We start from the raw sequence: 13,789 nt of genomic DNA, 5'->3' as shown, positions 1-13,789 counted from the left end.
GAGGGAACAAGAGAAGGAGGAGGAGGAGGAGGTGTGGAGCAGGAAGAGGAGGAGGACGGGTGGGAGGAAGAGCTGGGTGAGAGGAGGAGGAGTGGGAAGTGGAAGCGGGGGGAACACAGGCTCCAGCCCTCGCTTTCTCCGCAGCACTCCCGGACCCTGGGGCATTTCCCCCCCATATCTCAGGTGATCACAGAGGGGGAGCTCAACCAAATATCCTGGGTGCTCCATAGCTGGGTATCTTTTTGGGGATGGGGGGATTTTTGGAGCTCAAAGGACTCCAAAGCTAAGCTGCAAATGCCCATTGGGGAGATTTTGGCGGTGTCCTGGCAGGTTGTTTCTTCGCGGGGGAGGGCAAGAGAGGGGAGAACACTGGGACACCGACGTGTGTAGCCCAGAGAGAGGAGACCGCCAGGATTCAGCCCGGAGAGGGGAACACCCTTGCGAGGGGGAAGCCCTGGAGCTCCCCACAGCCTGGAGCAGAGTCAGGGGAAACGGCAGCGCTGAGACACCAAGAGCCCCGGCATTGCTAAGAGGGAGCCCAGAGAGGGGGATCTAGGGAACCCCTGGGGGCTGCAGGGAACCCCCAGCAGCACAGAGAAGGGGGAGCCCCAGAAGCCCAAGGTCAGAAGAGCAGAGAGGGGGGACCCTGGGGATTCCCGTGACAGCCTGGAGAGGGTGTGGACTCCTGGAGAGGAGAACGCTCAATAGATGCAGGACTCCAAGAAGTCCAAAGTGGAGAGACCAGAGAAGGGCAATTCATGGGGAGCTCTTTTTTGGAATAATCATGAGACATTCAAGTCTTGGCAGGCTTAAGGATGGTATTTCTCAGGGTTTTTCCAACTAAAGTTTTTTGGTCTGGAGTTTTTTTTTTGGGCAGGATCTTGGTGGTCTGGAGATTTTTATGGACACAAAATGTCTGGAGACTTCTAGAGATGGGTTGGGGCAGGAGGAATGCCCAACAAAATGCTCTCATACCTTGTTTTTCTCATTTCCAAACCTCAGCCAAGTCTGTTGCCCTGTCTCTGGGAACACCCGCTGGTGTCACCTCGATACATTGTCCCCGCTGCCTGGTGTCGCTCTCTGGTCTGTTCCCTGTGTCATCCCATTCCTAGTGTCCACCATGCCTGGCATCAACCCCTGGTCCATGTCCATCTTGTCTTATGTTGCAATGCGAGATGTAACCAGCAGTATGTATTTTATCACCATCTGTTGAAACCAGGAGGAGCAGTGTTCTTTATCACTTCCATGACACATCCCTCCTAACACCAGGGCAGATATTCTCTATTAATGGGCAAGCTGTTAAAACCAGGTGAGGCAGGTTTATTTTTATCTCTTCCATAACCCATCATCCCTCCAGGGAGATATCTTCTGTTAATGGGCCATTGAGATTCACTGAGTGACTGATAAAATTAATCAACAGTGGGTGTTCCCAGAAATGGAGCTCACAGACTGGGCTAAGGTTTGGAAATGAGAAATCCTATTTCCAAGAGAAAAACAAGGTATGAGAGCATTTTGTTGGGCATTCCTCCTGCCCCAACCCATCTCTAGAAGTCTCCAGACATTTTGTGTCCATAAAAATCTCCAGACCAAAAAACTTTAGTTGGAAAAACCCTGAGAAATACCATCCTTAAGCCTGCCAAGACTTGAATGTCTCATGATTATTCCAAAAAAAGAGCTCCCCATGAATTGCCCTTCTCTGGTCTCTCCACTTTGGACTTCTTGGAGTCCTGCATCTATTGAGCGTTCTCCTCTCCAGGAGTCCACACCCTCTCCAGGCTGTCACGGGAATCCCCAGGGTCCCCCCTCTCTGCTCTTCTGACCTTGGGCTTCTGGGGCTCCCCCTTCTCTGTGCTGCTGGGGGTTCCCTGCAGCCCCCAGGGGTTCCCTAGATCCCGCTCTCTGGGCTCCCTCTTAGCAATGCCGGGGCTCTTGGTGTCTCAGCGCTGCCGTTTCCCCTGACTCTGCTCCAGGCTGTGGGGAGCTCCAGGGCTTCCCCCTCGCAAGGGTGTTCCCCTCTCCGGGCTGAATCCTGGCGGTCTCCTCTCTCTGGGCTACACACGTCGGTGTCCCAGTGTTCTCCCCTCTCTTGCCCTCCCCCGCGAAGAAACAACCTGCCAGGACACCGCCAAAATCTCCCCAATGGGCATTTGCAGCTTAGCTTTGGAGTCCTTTGAGCTCCAAAAATCCCCCCATCCCCAAAAAGATACCCAGCTATGGAGCACCCAGGATATTTGGTTGAGCTCCCCCTCTGTAATCACCTGAGATATGGGGGGGAAATGCCCCAGGGTCCGGGAGTGCTGCGGAGAAAGCGAGGGCTGGAGCCTGTGTTCCCCCCGCTTCCACTTCCCACTCCTCCTCCTCTCACCCAGCTCTTCCTCCCACCCGTCCTCCTCCTCTTCCTGCTCCACACCTCCTCCTCCTCCTCCTTCTCTTGTTCCCTCCAGCCCTTGTCCTGCTGCTTCTCCCTCCCTGCTCCACCATCCCATTCCTCCTGCCCCGGTCCTGCAGCCCTCGCAGCCCGCGGCAGGAGCGGGGATGGAGCCGGGACAGGTCGGGTTCGGCAGTGCGGGGCTCTCAGCTGCTCCCACCCGCTGGGGCCGGGAGGAGCAGGAGGAGGAGAACCCTGCCTGGGGAGAAGGAGAGGCAGACTGGGAAAACTGGAGGCTGCACATCCACACTGGGGCTTGCTGGGGATGTTGGTTGAGGCCTTCCAGCCCCTGGGGCTCCTATCAGGCAATCTGGGAGGGGGGAACACAGACAGGGCTGGGGGATGCCAGGAGTGGCATCACTGGGAGGGACTGGGCTGTACTGGGATCATCCTGGGATCATTTTGGAAGTGAGTAGGAACCTGCTGGGCCAATTGAGACCATGTTAGGGGCTAATGTGATATACTGGGAATGACTGGGATCATTCTGAGAGTGAGTGGGAGATGCTGTGAGCAACTGGGAGCACGCTGGTAGCAAATGGCATCATACTGGGACTGATTGTGTTGATGTAGCTGGAGGCAGCTTGGACCATACTGGGATGGACTGGAAGCAGCTAGGATTATACTAGGACCATACTGGGAATAGTGGTAGATGACTTGGATCATATTGGAAGTTACTGGGATCATACTGCTGTTAAAAGGGAGCAACTGGGATCACACTTTGGGCTACTGAGAGCAACGGAGAGTGTCTGAGGTTGGAAATGCAAGATGTGGGTATGTATTCTATTGCCATCTGTTAGAGGTGGGGCAGTTATCTTCTGTTAATTGGGCAGTTTTCTTTATCTCTTCCACAAGCCCTCCAGGGAGATATCTTCTGTTAATGGGCCATTGAGCCTCACTGCAGGACTGATAAAATTACCTCACCCCATTGGCAGATGTTCCACCCATGGGGAGGAGCCAGGCATTCCCACCTGGATATAATCAGAGATTTGGAACACCACAGTCAGGCTTTTCCCACTGGATTCCCAGAGGAGCAGCGTTTCTTCTCCACTGGATTCCCAGAGGAGCAGCTTTTCTTCTCCACTGGATTCGCCGAGGAAGACCAGACCTATCTACACCACCACTGGACCTTTGGAGGAAAACTACACCCTTCTGCAGGAACCACTGCTTCAACAGAACCACATCTGTCCCTGCAGGAGGACTGCAGCCACCATTTAATTGGAGTGCAACAAACACCCTGACTAACAGGGTGTCAGCTTGGATTCTGACTCTGTCAGTGGTTTTCTTTCTACTATTACATTTTTCATTTTATTTTTCCTAGCAAAGAACTGTTATTCCTATTTCCATATCTTTCCCTGAGAGCCCCTTAATTTCAAAATTATAGTACTTTGGAGGGAGGGGGTTTACATTTTCAATTTTAAGGGAGGCTCTGCCTTCCTTAGCAGACACCAAGACAGGCAGCGGGACCATCAAACCCAACGCGCCCAGCCCTTGTTTTCCCCCAAACCAGGATTTCCTGTTTCTAAACCTTGGCCCGATGCAAGAGGAGGAGGTCGTGAGGAAGAGGAAGATGGCCCAGCAGCCCCAAGCAGGTGAGGAGGAATTCAGTGCCCCTTTCCCCCTCTCTCCTGCTCCATCTCCCGCCCCAGCACGGCCCCCGGCTGCAGGACAACCCTGCTGCCAAAGCCGTCCTGCTGGGGACGCACTGGGGGGATCTCCTTGTCCTTCCTTGTGGCACGGAGGCAAATCCCATCCTCCCCCAGACCAGGAGCTGAGAATGGAGACCAGGGCGGACAAATCCCCACAGCAGAACCTTGTGGAAGAGGCTGTTTTGAGCAGCTCCACAGCACAGGAATCCAACGGGGAGGAAAAACCCCAGAGATCCCGCACAAGGAGGGGCTGCAAACGCAGATCTCAGGCATCTGAGGGGGAAAGGCCCACCCTGGACCGGGGAGGCGCCTGGAGCTCAGAGCTCGTGGTCTACGAGCAGCTTCAGGGTAAGGAGAAGCCCCAGAAGTGCTTGAAATGTGGGAAGAGCTTCAGCCAGAAATCCAACCTGATCTGCCACATGAAAATCCACACGGGGGAGAGGCCCTATATATGTGAGGAGTGTGGGAAGAGCTTCAGCCGAAGATCCAACTTGACTGTCCACTTGAGGAGCCACACCGAGGAGAGGTCTTACAAGTGTGAGGAGTGTGGGAAGAGCTTCAGCTGGATCTCCTGCCTGATTGTCCACCTGAGGAGGCACACCGAGGAGAGGTGTTACAAGTGTGAGGAGTGTGGGAAGAGTTTCAGCCGGATCTCCCACCTGACTGTCCACATGAGGAGGCACACCGGGGAGAAACCCTACGAGTGTGATAAATGCAGAAAGGGGTTTCAGACCAGCTCTGATCTCCTCAGGCACCAGCGCACTCACACAGAGGAGAGGCCCTTCCTCTGCCCCGACTGCGGGAAAGGCTTCAAGTACAACTCCTCCCTTGTCAGCCACCAGCACATGCACACCCAGGAGAGGCCCTATGAGTGTCCCGAGTGTGGGAAGAGATTCACCCACAAGTCGAACCTGATTGTCCACAAGAGGATCCACACTGGCGAGAGGTCTTACGAGTGTGGGGAGTGTGGGAAGAGCTTCTGCCAGCGCTCCCACCTGATCTACCACCTGAGGAGCCACACTGGGGAGAAGCCCTATGAGTGTGATAAATGCAGGAAGAGGTTTCAGACCAGCTCTCATCTTGTCAGGCACCAGAGGATTCACACGGAGGAGCGGCCCTTTCGCTGCCCTGACTGCGGGAAGGGCTTCAGGGACAACTCCACCCTCGTGACCCACCGGCGCATCCACAGTGGGGAGAGGCCCTATGAGTGTCCTGAGTGTGGGAAGAGCTTCTCTCAGAGCTCTATCTTGAGCAGACACCAACAGAGCCAGCACTAAGGGCAGCCCAGTGAGTGCCCCAAGTGCAGGAAGACCTTCCTGCGCTGCTCCAGCTCCAGCCGCCACAGAGGGATCCACCCTGGGTAATCCCCAGTGAACCCCGGTAAGCAGAGCCCAGGCCATTCCTGTTGCTGGTTATCCATTTTAGAAACCACCTGTCCAGCTGCTTCACATCTTCCTTGCACCCCGTGGCCTGGATTTTCCTTTCATTTCTGTTGGTCCCTTCAAAACACACAAAACTAGGGTAAAAAAAAAGACATTGGAATAAGCCATTGATGGGGACATGGGGGGATCTGCCAGGGGACGGGGGGCATGTTGGGTTTGAGGGAGGTGGGGGTTCCTGGGAGGGACTTGGGGGTTGCTCAGGGCTTTGGGCAGAACAGGCCCAGTAGCTGCAAAAGTGCTTGGGGACCCTGGTGAAAGTTGTGGCACAGCTGATCAAGGCCCCCCTGCCCTGGAACTGTCTCCATGTCCCTCTGTCCTGGTTGCCAGTGTCCCTGTTCAGGATCCCCCTCTCCCTGCTGTCACCCCCTCTCACCCACCCATTCCCATGTCACCCTGGTACCGTTCCGCTGCCATCCCAGCCTGAATCTCATTCCAGTCTCATTCCCTATCTGTCTCCCATATTCCAAGTCTCTGTTCCCCTTCTGTTATTCACGGTCCCACTCCTGTTCCCATATTTCCATTTCAATATTCCCTGTCCCATACCCATATTCCAATTCCCGGTCCCTGTCCCCATTCTCTGTGCCATTCCAGTTCCGCGTGCCATTTCCGATCATGTCCCCATTCCCATGCCTCTTCCCTGTCCCCATACCCACTCCCTGTCTTCATTGCCGTCCCCATTCCCACTCCTGGTCCCCATTCCCGCTCCCTGTCCCCTCTCACCGGCCGCCGCCGCCATTGCTCCGGCCCCTCCCGGCCCTCACATAACCGAGCAAACCCCGCGCTGCTCCCGCCCACCAATCCCAGCGAGTGATCGCTCTCTTATTCTCATAACCAGGCCTTCTATCGTGGCCCCACTAGCCGCCGGCTGCAGCCGCCTCCGAGTGCTGTTTGCTCCCAGTTCCCTCTCAGTTCTCCCAGTAAAAGCGGGACTGGCAGGGAAAGCGCTCCCAATTCCTTCCCGCTGCTCTCATGATCTTTCCCAATGCTCCCATTTCACTCCCCAGTTTTACTGCCATGCTGTTTCCGAACCCGCCCAGGGCAGAGCGTGGCTGCTTTTGGGTGTCAGCATTGCCTGGGCCGGTCTAGGAGTGAAAGAAAAGTGGAAGGAAGAGGAGAAGCAGACGAGGAGTAAGTGGAGGAGCAGAAGGAAGAGGAGCAGCACAACCACGTTGGTTTCCCCGCTGCCTTCCCCTGCCGCTCAGGCTGAAGCTCCCCCGACTCCTGCTGCATTGCCCCCTCCAGAAGCCACAGGTGAGTGGGGAGGGGGAGCGTGCACCAGATCCATTGGGGGGTCCCTGGGAGGGTTTTTTCATGGGGCAGGGGATCTTTGACTCTTGCAGGACCTCAAACCTGAACCGTTAATTTCCCGTGGAGGGAACAGCCTCACGTTCGCCTGGTACCGACGGGCACAGGGGTGATCTCGGGCTGGGGGATGCCCAGGAGAGCAGACGGGAGCTCGGGAGCCCTGGAGTGGGGAAGAGCGCAGAGGGGCGATCCCGGAGCTGGGAGACAAACTGGCTGCCTGGAGGGGTGGGGGAGGCTGGGGATGAGTGGGCTCCAGGCCCCTCAAGGCTGAAAGGGGCATTGACTTCTCCAGCTGCACTTGGGCAACAGGACTATCAAACCCAACACGTTCAGCCCTTTGTTTTCCCCCAAACCAGGATTTTCTTTTTCCAAACCTTGGCCCGATGAAGAAGGAGGACGCCCTGAGGAAGAAGATGGCCCAGGAGCCCCAGGCAGGTGAGGAGGAAGTCAGTGCCCCTTTCCCCCTCTCTCCTGCTCCATCTCCCACCCCAGCACGGCCCCCGGCTGCAGGACAACCCTGGTGCCAAAGCCGTCCTGCTGGGGACGCACTGGGAGGATCTCCTTGTCCTTCCCTGTGGCACGGAGGCAAATCCCATCTTCTCCTTGTCCTTCCTTCCCCAGACAAGAAGCTTAGGCCAGAGACCAGGGAGGTCAAATCCCCACAGCAGAACCTTGTAGAAGAGGCTGTTTTGTGCAGCTCCACAGCACAGGAATCAAAGGGGAAAGAAAAGCCCCAGAGATCCCTTACGAGGAGGGGCTGCAAACGCCGATCATGGGGATCTGAGGGGGAAAGGCCCACCCTGGGCCAGGGATGGAGCTGCAGCTCAGAGCTGGGGATCCATGAGCAGCTCCAGGATGGGGAGGAGTCCCACAAGTCCTCAGAATGTGGGAAGACCTTCTCCCTGAGATCCTCCCTGATCTGCCACATGAGAATCCACACAGAAGAACGTCCCGACGAGTGTGATAAATGAAGGAAGAGGTTTCAGATGAGTTCCTGTCTCATCAGGCATCAGCAGAGTCACAAAGGCGAGAGGCCCTTCTGCTGCCACCATTGTGCAAAAGGCTTCAGATACAACTCCGGCCTCATCACTACCTGCGTGCCCATGAGCACGGCCTGGGGATCCTCTGCAGGTAAAATGGGGGGAGAGACCCCTCCCCAAATTAACAAAAATCCTAAAAACCCAAAAAACGGAAATTTGGGGAAAAAACCCGGAGAAAATAAAAAATTCTGAAGAAAAATATCAAAAATGGGGGGGAAACACTCAGGAAAGGGGAGCAGATAGGGGCAGTAAAGGAAGGCGGAGACCCCTCCCCTAATTACCAAAAACCATAAAAATTAGAAAATCCCAAAGAAACTGAAATTTGGGGAAAAAATACCCAAAATCCTGGAGAAAAAAGCATCAAAATTTGAGGGGAAAATACAAAAAAATTCTGGGGAAAAATATCAAAATTTAGGGGGAAAAAAGGGGAGGGGGTGGGGACCCCTCCCCAAATTAACAAAAACCCCAAAAATCCAAAAAATCCCATAAAAAACCCCCAAAATTCAGGGGGAAATCCCGAAATTTGGGGGATCTTGGGATGGTTTGGGGAGGTTTTGGGTGATTTTGGGTGAATTTTGGGCAATTTCTGGGGGATTTCTGGTGGTTTATTGGGTGGGTTTTGGGGTAGATTTTTGGGAGATTTTCAGGTGATTTTTTGGGCATTTTTGGGGGATTTTTGGGTGATTTTTTTGGGTCATTTTGGGGTGTTTTTTGGGGGAGTTTTGGGTGATTTTGGAGGGAATTTTGGGGAAGGTTTTGAGGGGATTTTGGGGTGATTTTTGGGCTGTTTTGGGTGATTTTGGGGCAGTTTTTTGGGGGATTTTTGGGTTATTTTGTACTATAAATACTGAATTTTCCCAAAATCACCGTTTTTCACCCCAGCCTGTCCTCAGGCTGCCCCAAGGGGCTGCGGGAGTGCCGGGACCCCATGTAGGAGGAGTTTTGGGGGAGTTTTGGGTGATTTTTGGGTGTTTTTTGGGGGTTTTGGGTGAATTTGAACTGAATTTGCCCAAAATTGAGGAAAATTCGGAGATGAGGGAAAATTCGGACAGACTCTCACACTGGCTCAGTGCCTTTCTGTGACCCAAGTATGGGGCTCGGGCTCTTCCTTTTTGCTCTGGGATGCAAAACCTTTTCACTGCTTCCATGTGACTGAACTCTCGAGGTCCCTGATGTGAAATGTTTTAACACAGCTCCTGCTACAGCAGACAAGTTTGGATTTACAAATGTGAAAGGAGAGCTTTTCTTTTGGAATTTAAAACCCGGCCAAGAAGGCTGGAAGTAAAGAAGAAAAGGATTCAAAAACCAGCAGAAATGTACTTTATTTTATGAAATGGGTTGGCCCTGCCCTTTCTCCTATGACCTGAGCAAAGTGAGCAGAAACGTGTGTTTCCCTTGTAGATAAAGTGTCCCTGCTGAAAGAGTTCAGCTACCAATGGAATCACCTGAGTGGCCAAGCCCTGCTGGATGTCACCGAGCGTATCACAGGTTTGGCCTCCCCTTCTGAGCCCAGAGCTCTTCCCAGGGAGCATTTACAGGGAATGCCTGTGAGCAGACAGCAGAGCAGCTCCTCCAAACCAGGAGGTGCTGAGCGTGTCCCTGCTGCCCCATGGCCAAGGCAGGTGGGTTTGGCAGGTTTTCCCTGGCTGCTGCAGGGCTGGGCAGCACCTGAGATGGGGGCAGCGCTCGGCCTGGGGCTGAGCTCTCACTGGGGCATCTCAGAACCACCTCCAGCAAAGGGAGGGCTAAAAATGCCCCAGCTGGCTCCTCTCTGGGGAGCTCAGGGACATCTGTTATCTTTGAGGGGAAGTGGCAAATGCTGTTTCAGGGCATCAATTTGTTTTGTCCTCACAGAATTCTTGTTTGTCTCTTGGAAAGTTTTGAGGCTGAACCGTGCAGAGCCTGGGGGTCACAGCTTAGGCTAGAACTCAACAGAGGTATCAGAGGCACGGGTTCAGTGCAAGGCAGCCTCTGGGGCACAGGGACAGAAGCAGAGTGCTGAGGCTCCCTGCCTGTGCTCTCAGAGGGGCCTTGGACTGAGCCTTTCAGGGTGTGCAAACAGTGTCTGCCTGTGTCAGCGCTGCCCAAAATGATACAAATGCAGCTGATAATTGATTCCTCAGCGGAGCTTGCTATGTCAGCAACAGCCAAGGAATGGAAAAAGGATAATCTCAATATATAATGGAGAAGATTACTGATAGCCTTGCTTTAACTGGGGCTAAATCCACTGCTAATTATGCCAACATCTTTGAATGCAAGGTTTAATACACTTTGTGTCTTCATTAGGAATCTCAAAAGGGCATGTTTAGCAATTGGGAATGTCAAAGGGCCTTAAAGACCATTTGAATAAAGTAGATCTCCAGCAATAGGGAATTTAGTTTAGCAGTTCTTTTGATCTCTTTTTTAAATATAGGAATTAACCATAAATTATGAGTACTTTAGAAAGAGCAGATGTTCTCTCTAGTAGGAACAGAGAGCTGTTCCTCACGTTCAGTAGTCACCAATGTCTTTAATTGCATTTAAACTCAAATACATTCCCATTTTAAAATGGGTACCATAACCCTTTCCTGCTTAGCAGAATTGGTTTTGGGTACTTGCAGGAGCTCTTTCAATGTTGATGACTGCTGGTGGATTAACAGCATAGAGAAAATGAAGTCTCTTCCACCAGAGAATATTAAATGGCTGCTAGATAACATTTTGTGTGATCAGAAAATAAGAATGGTTTCCAAAGCATTTCAGGTTTTGATCTCTCAGCCAAATCTGCCATGCAAGAAGCCTGTTGGTAGTAAATATTTGTCTGTGTTTGATAAAATTCAGTTCAGAAAATGGACAGAGAGGTTTCAGAGAAAATATGAGAAAAGACTCGTGTTTTGGTTACATTTCAGTTCCATGTGTAGCATTTTTCTTTCTCTATGCCCCTATTCAAGTGGACATTATAAGAAAAAATGCCATTAACATTGAGAGGGGGAGTGGCATTAAAATGTGAGGATGCCCAAATGCCAAGGCAATGGGGTCTGGGTAATTCTCTCAGATACCCTGAGGTTTGAAACAGCTCTTTGTTGGAAGCCCCAAAAGCATTCTGCCAAAGACACCAGCTGGTCACTGATGTTTCCCATCCAGCTGTCAGGCAGCAGCCATCTCTGGTGGGCTGGAGTTTTGAGGTGTGTTCTAATCCTGCCCTTTGCTGTGTGCCGCTGAGCAAAGGGAAGTGCCAGATTAGACATTTGGCACTTGACATCTAAGTTACAAAAATGGAATCATCCCTTTTATTAGAAATCTCTCCATTTCCTCTCTATGGTGCATTTCCAAATCTTCAGTGTGGGTTTAGACAACTTCTTAATGGAAATCAAAGGCAGTTGGACATTTCATTCATTGTTCATGCAGAAAGAGATTGTGAAATAATTTAGTAAAGGCAGGAAGTCTGCCACAGGGACAAGGGCTCTGGTTGGAGCAATTAGTCCTGAGGGGTTGGTGGTTCTGTTCCCAGGTTGATCAGCTGCTTTGCCCGTTTCTGGACCAAGGGGCTCTGGCTGCTATTTTGCTGCTCTTTGCCAGAGAGGCTGGCAAGAAGCAGAAGCAGAGGTAGATCCTTGTTGCAGTGAGGCTGGTGGGTAAGGAGCTGTGTCTCTGTCCCTGCAGTGCTTGTGCAGGGGGTTCATGCCAGAAGCCCTGAAGTCATCCAGCGCGACGCCCTGCCCGTGCTCTGGCCCTGCCTGGAGAACAAGGCGCTGCCTGTGCGGAGCGCCAACGTCCGCACCGTGGCCACCAAGCTGGCCTCTGCCCTCTGCAAGGTGATGGGCACCCAGCTGAAGGAATGTGCTGCCAGCAAGCCTCCACATGTGCGGGAAAACCTCTCCAAAATGTTGGGCTGGTGAAGGCGAGATGTTCTCCAGGAAGCTGAGGAAGCGCTGAGTTGGACACCTCTGGATTTGCCTTTTTAGCTGTGCCAAAATGACGAAATCCTAAGGAAAGGTGTGCATCTGCCCCTGCTCTCTTCATTGCCCTTCCTAGTCATGGCATGGGGGGCCTGGAGCAGCTCCAGACTGAGGACAAGATGAAGGCAATCATGGCTCAGCCTCACACAGAGGTGAGGGGGGAGCTGGGCCAATCTCTGCTGGTAGGAAGGGTCTTGTGGCAGCCCAGAGGGGCCGTGCACATTGCCAGGGAACAGCTGTGCCCTGCACGTGCCCCTGCAATGAGCTGTGCTGCTGCCAGTGCCCCTGGAGCTGTGGGGCTGCTGAGCTGTGGGGCAGGCAGAGGAGCAGGAGGGTGTGTGTGCAGCTGAGCCATTCCTGGGGAGCACAGGGCTCTGGGCTCCCTGCTGTCCCAGGGCAGCCCAGAGGCCAGGCTGTGCCTGTGCCAGCTCTGGGCAAGTGGCTCAGGGTTTTGCCCTGGCCTGCCTCACGTGTCTGCCAGCAGGAGCATGTTTCCCTGTGCAGCTGTTTGTACATTTCCAGGAAATGTGTCCCATGAAATATGGAGCTTCAGCTGCTTTAGGTTTGCATTGTGGCCTCTGTTAAACTTTGCCTCTCTGTTAAAATTTGTGTCTCTATTTTGCAGATCTGGCTGGTTACAGTCTTACCGAGAAGTTTTCTCTGAACACTTCTGATGTTCCCTCACCCACAAAGTCCTTGCCTCCCCTCCAGAAGAGCTCTCTTTCCTCCAAGCTCAGGAAGAAGCTGCCGCCTGTATGAAGAGTGTTTGAAGAATAGGATTGATGTGTTAGGCTTCATAGTTAGAGCTGTACATATGTTCTGATCTTTAGATGCAGTTTTGATTTAATGAGTTTTGATGGTATCTTTCAAATTTGATTACATATTTTTATTCTATATATTTTATTTTGATGATGAAGAAAAGTAAATAAATAAATAAAATTTAAATAAACCAGGAGGAGAATGTGAGACCATGACCTGCTAGCCTAGAGATTATGGGAGTGCAGCTCACTCAATGTGCCAGTGTCTCACCACATCCTTTCCTTATTGAGTCTCTCCTCTTCCTCTTTGGCCATGGTTTCTTTGTGTCATTTGTGCTGCTGTTTTCAACTTGTCATTGTAACAGGGCCACACATTGACATGTTTGGGGGACAATGGATCCAAAAGATCCTGTCTAGTCAAAGGTTTTCTACCTAGGGGTGTTCTCTGCTCACCAACGGCCTGAGCAAAGAAACCAAGAGAAGTGTGCCCAAATCCCAAAGCTTTGCTCCTTTGCAATCTCCCACAGATCTGGCTCACAGGTGTCTTCAATCACAATTCTATAGGTAAGAAGAGGTAATGTATTTCACTGGGAAATGATGCACTGCTTTGGCAAAGTCACCTGTATGTATATTTACCCGGGACAGCAGTCCAGCTGTGTTGTTTGCACCTTGTTTGCAGAAGGATGAGTGCACTGGGAGGCCAATAACAAGTGACAAGGGTTCCTCAAATCTGCACTGCAGCCTGGGCGCCATTCAGCCCAGAGCTAGGGGATCATTTGTTCCCATGGACCAGTGCTTGCCAGTGGAATGAATTGCTGCACAGCTGGAAGAAGCAATTCTGGATTCAGCTCCAGCTGTTGGTGGGCAGCATGATCATTGACAATGCTGCCCTTCCAGAAATTATTCTGCAGTTTCCTTTCATAGTCATTTGAAGCTTTGAAACTTCACATTTCGATTTGCTTTGCCTTAAGGAAAAACACTTCTGGGCCAAGTGCAAACTGTAACCTTTCGGCAGCAAAGTCCTCATGGTTGCCAGCTTCTGATGTCACACAATGTCACCTGACTGCCTGTGTTTGCTTAGCTCTGGGTCTAGTCCCATCCCAGTAAAGCCCAGGCAGGGTGGCACGTTGCAGGGAAAACTTGTCCATGAGCTTATGGGGTTGCCATCAGCAGCAGAGTGAATGTGCCCTTTGGGGATTCCTCTGGAGACAAAATTTGGGACCCACTCCGTGCCA

At 52.3% G+C, this 13,789-nt stretch overlaps 1 pseudogene; it reads left to right on the top strand.

Moving 5' to 3' along the window:
• Positions 1-5,336, top strand: part of LOC134414024 (zinc finger protein 850-like) — a 93,059-nt pseudogene extending 87,723 nt beyond the window's left edge.
• The last annotated feature ends 8,453 nt before the right edge of the window (positions 5,337-13,789 follow it).

The sequence above is a fragment of the Melospiza melodia genome, unplaced genomic scaffold (assembly GCF_035770615.1).
Source record: "Melospiza melodia melodia isolate bMelMel2 unplaced genomic scaffold, bMelMel2.pri scaffold_91, whole genome shotgun sequence".
NCBI lineage: Eukaryota > Metazoa > Chordata > Aves > Passeriformes > Passerellidae > Melospiza > Melospiza melodia.
The sequence above is the reverse complement of the archived record's forward strand: the minus strand, read 5'-3'. Positions and strand labels throughout refer to the sequence as shown.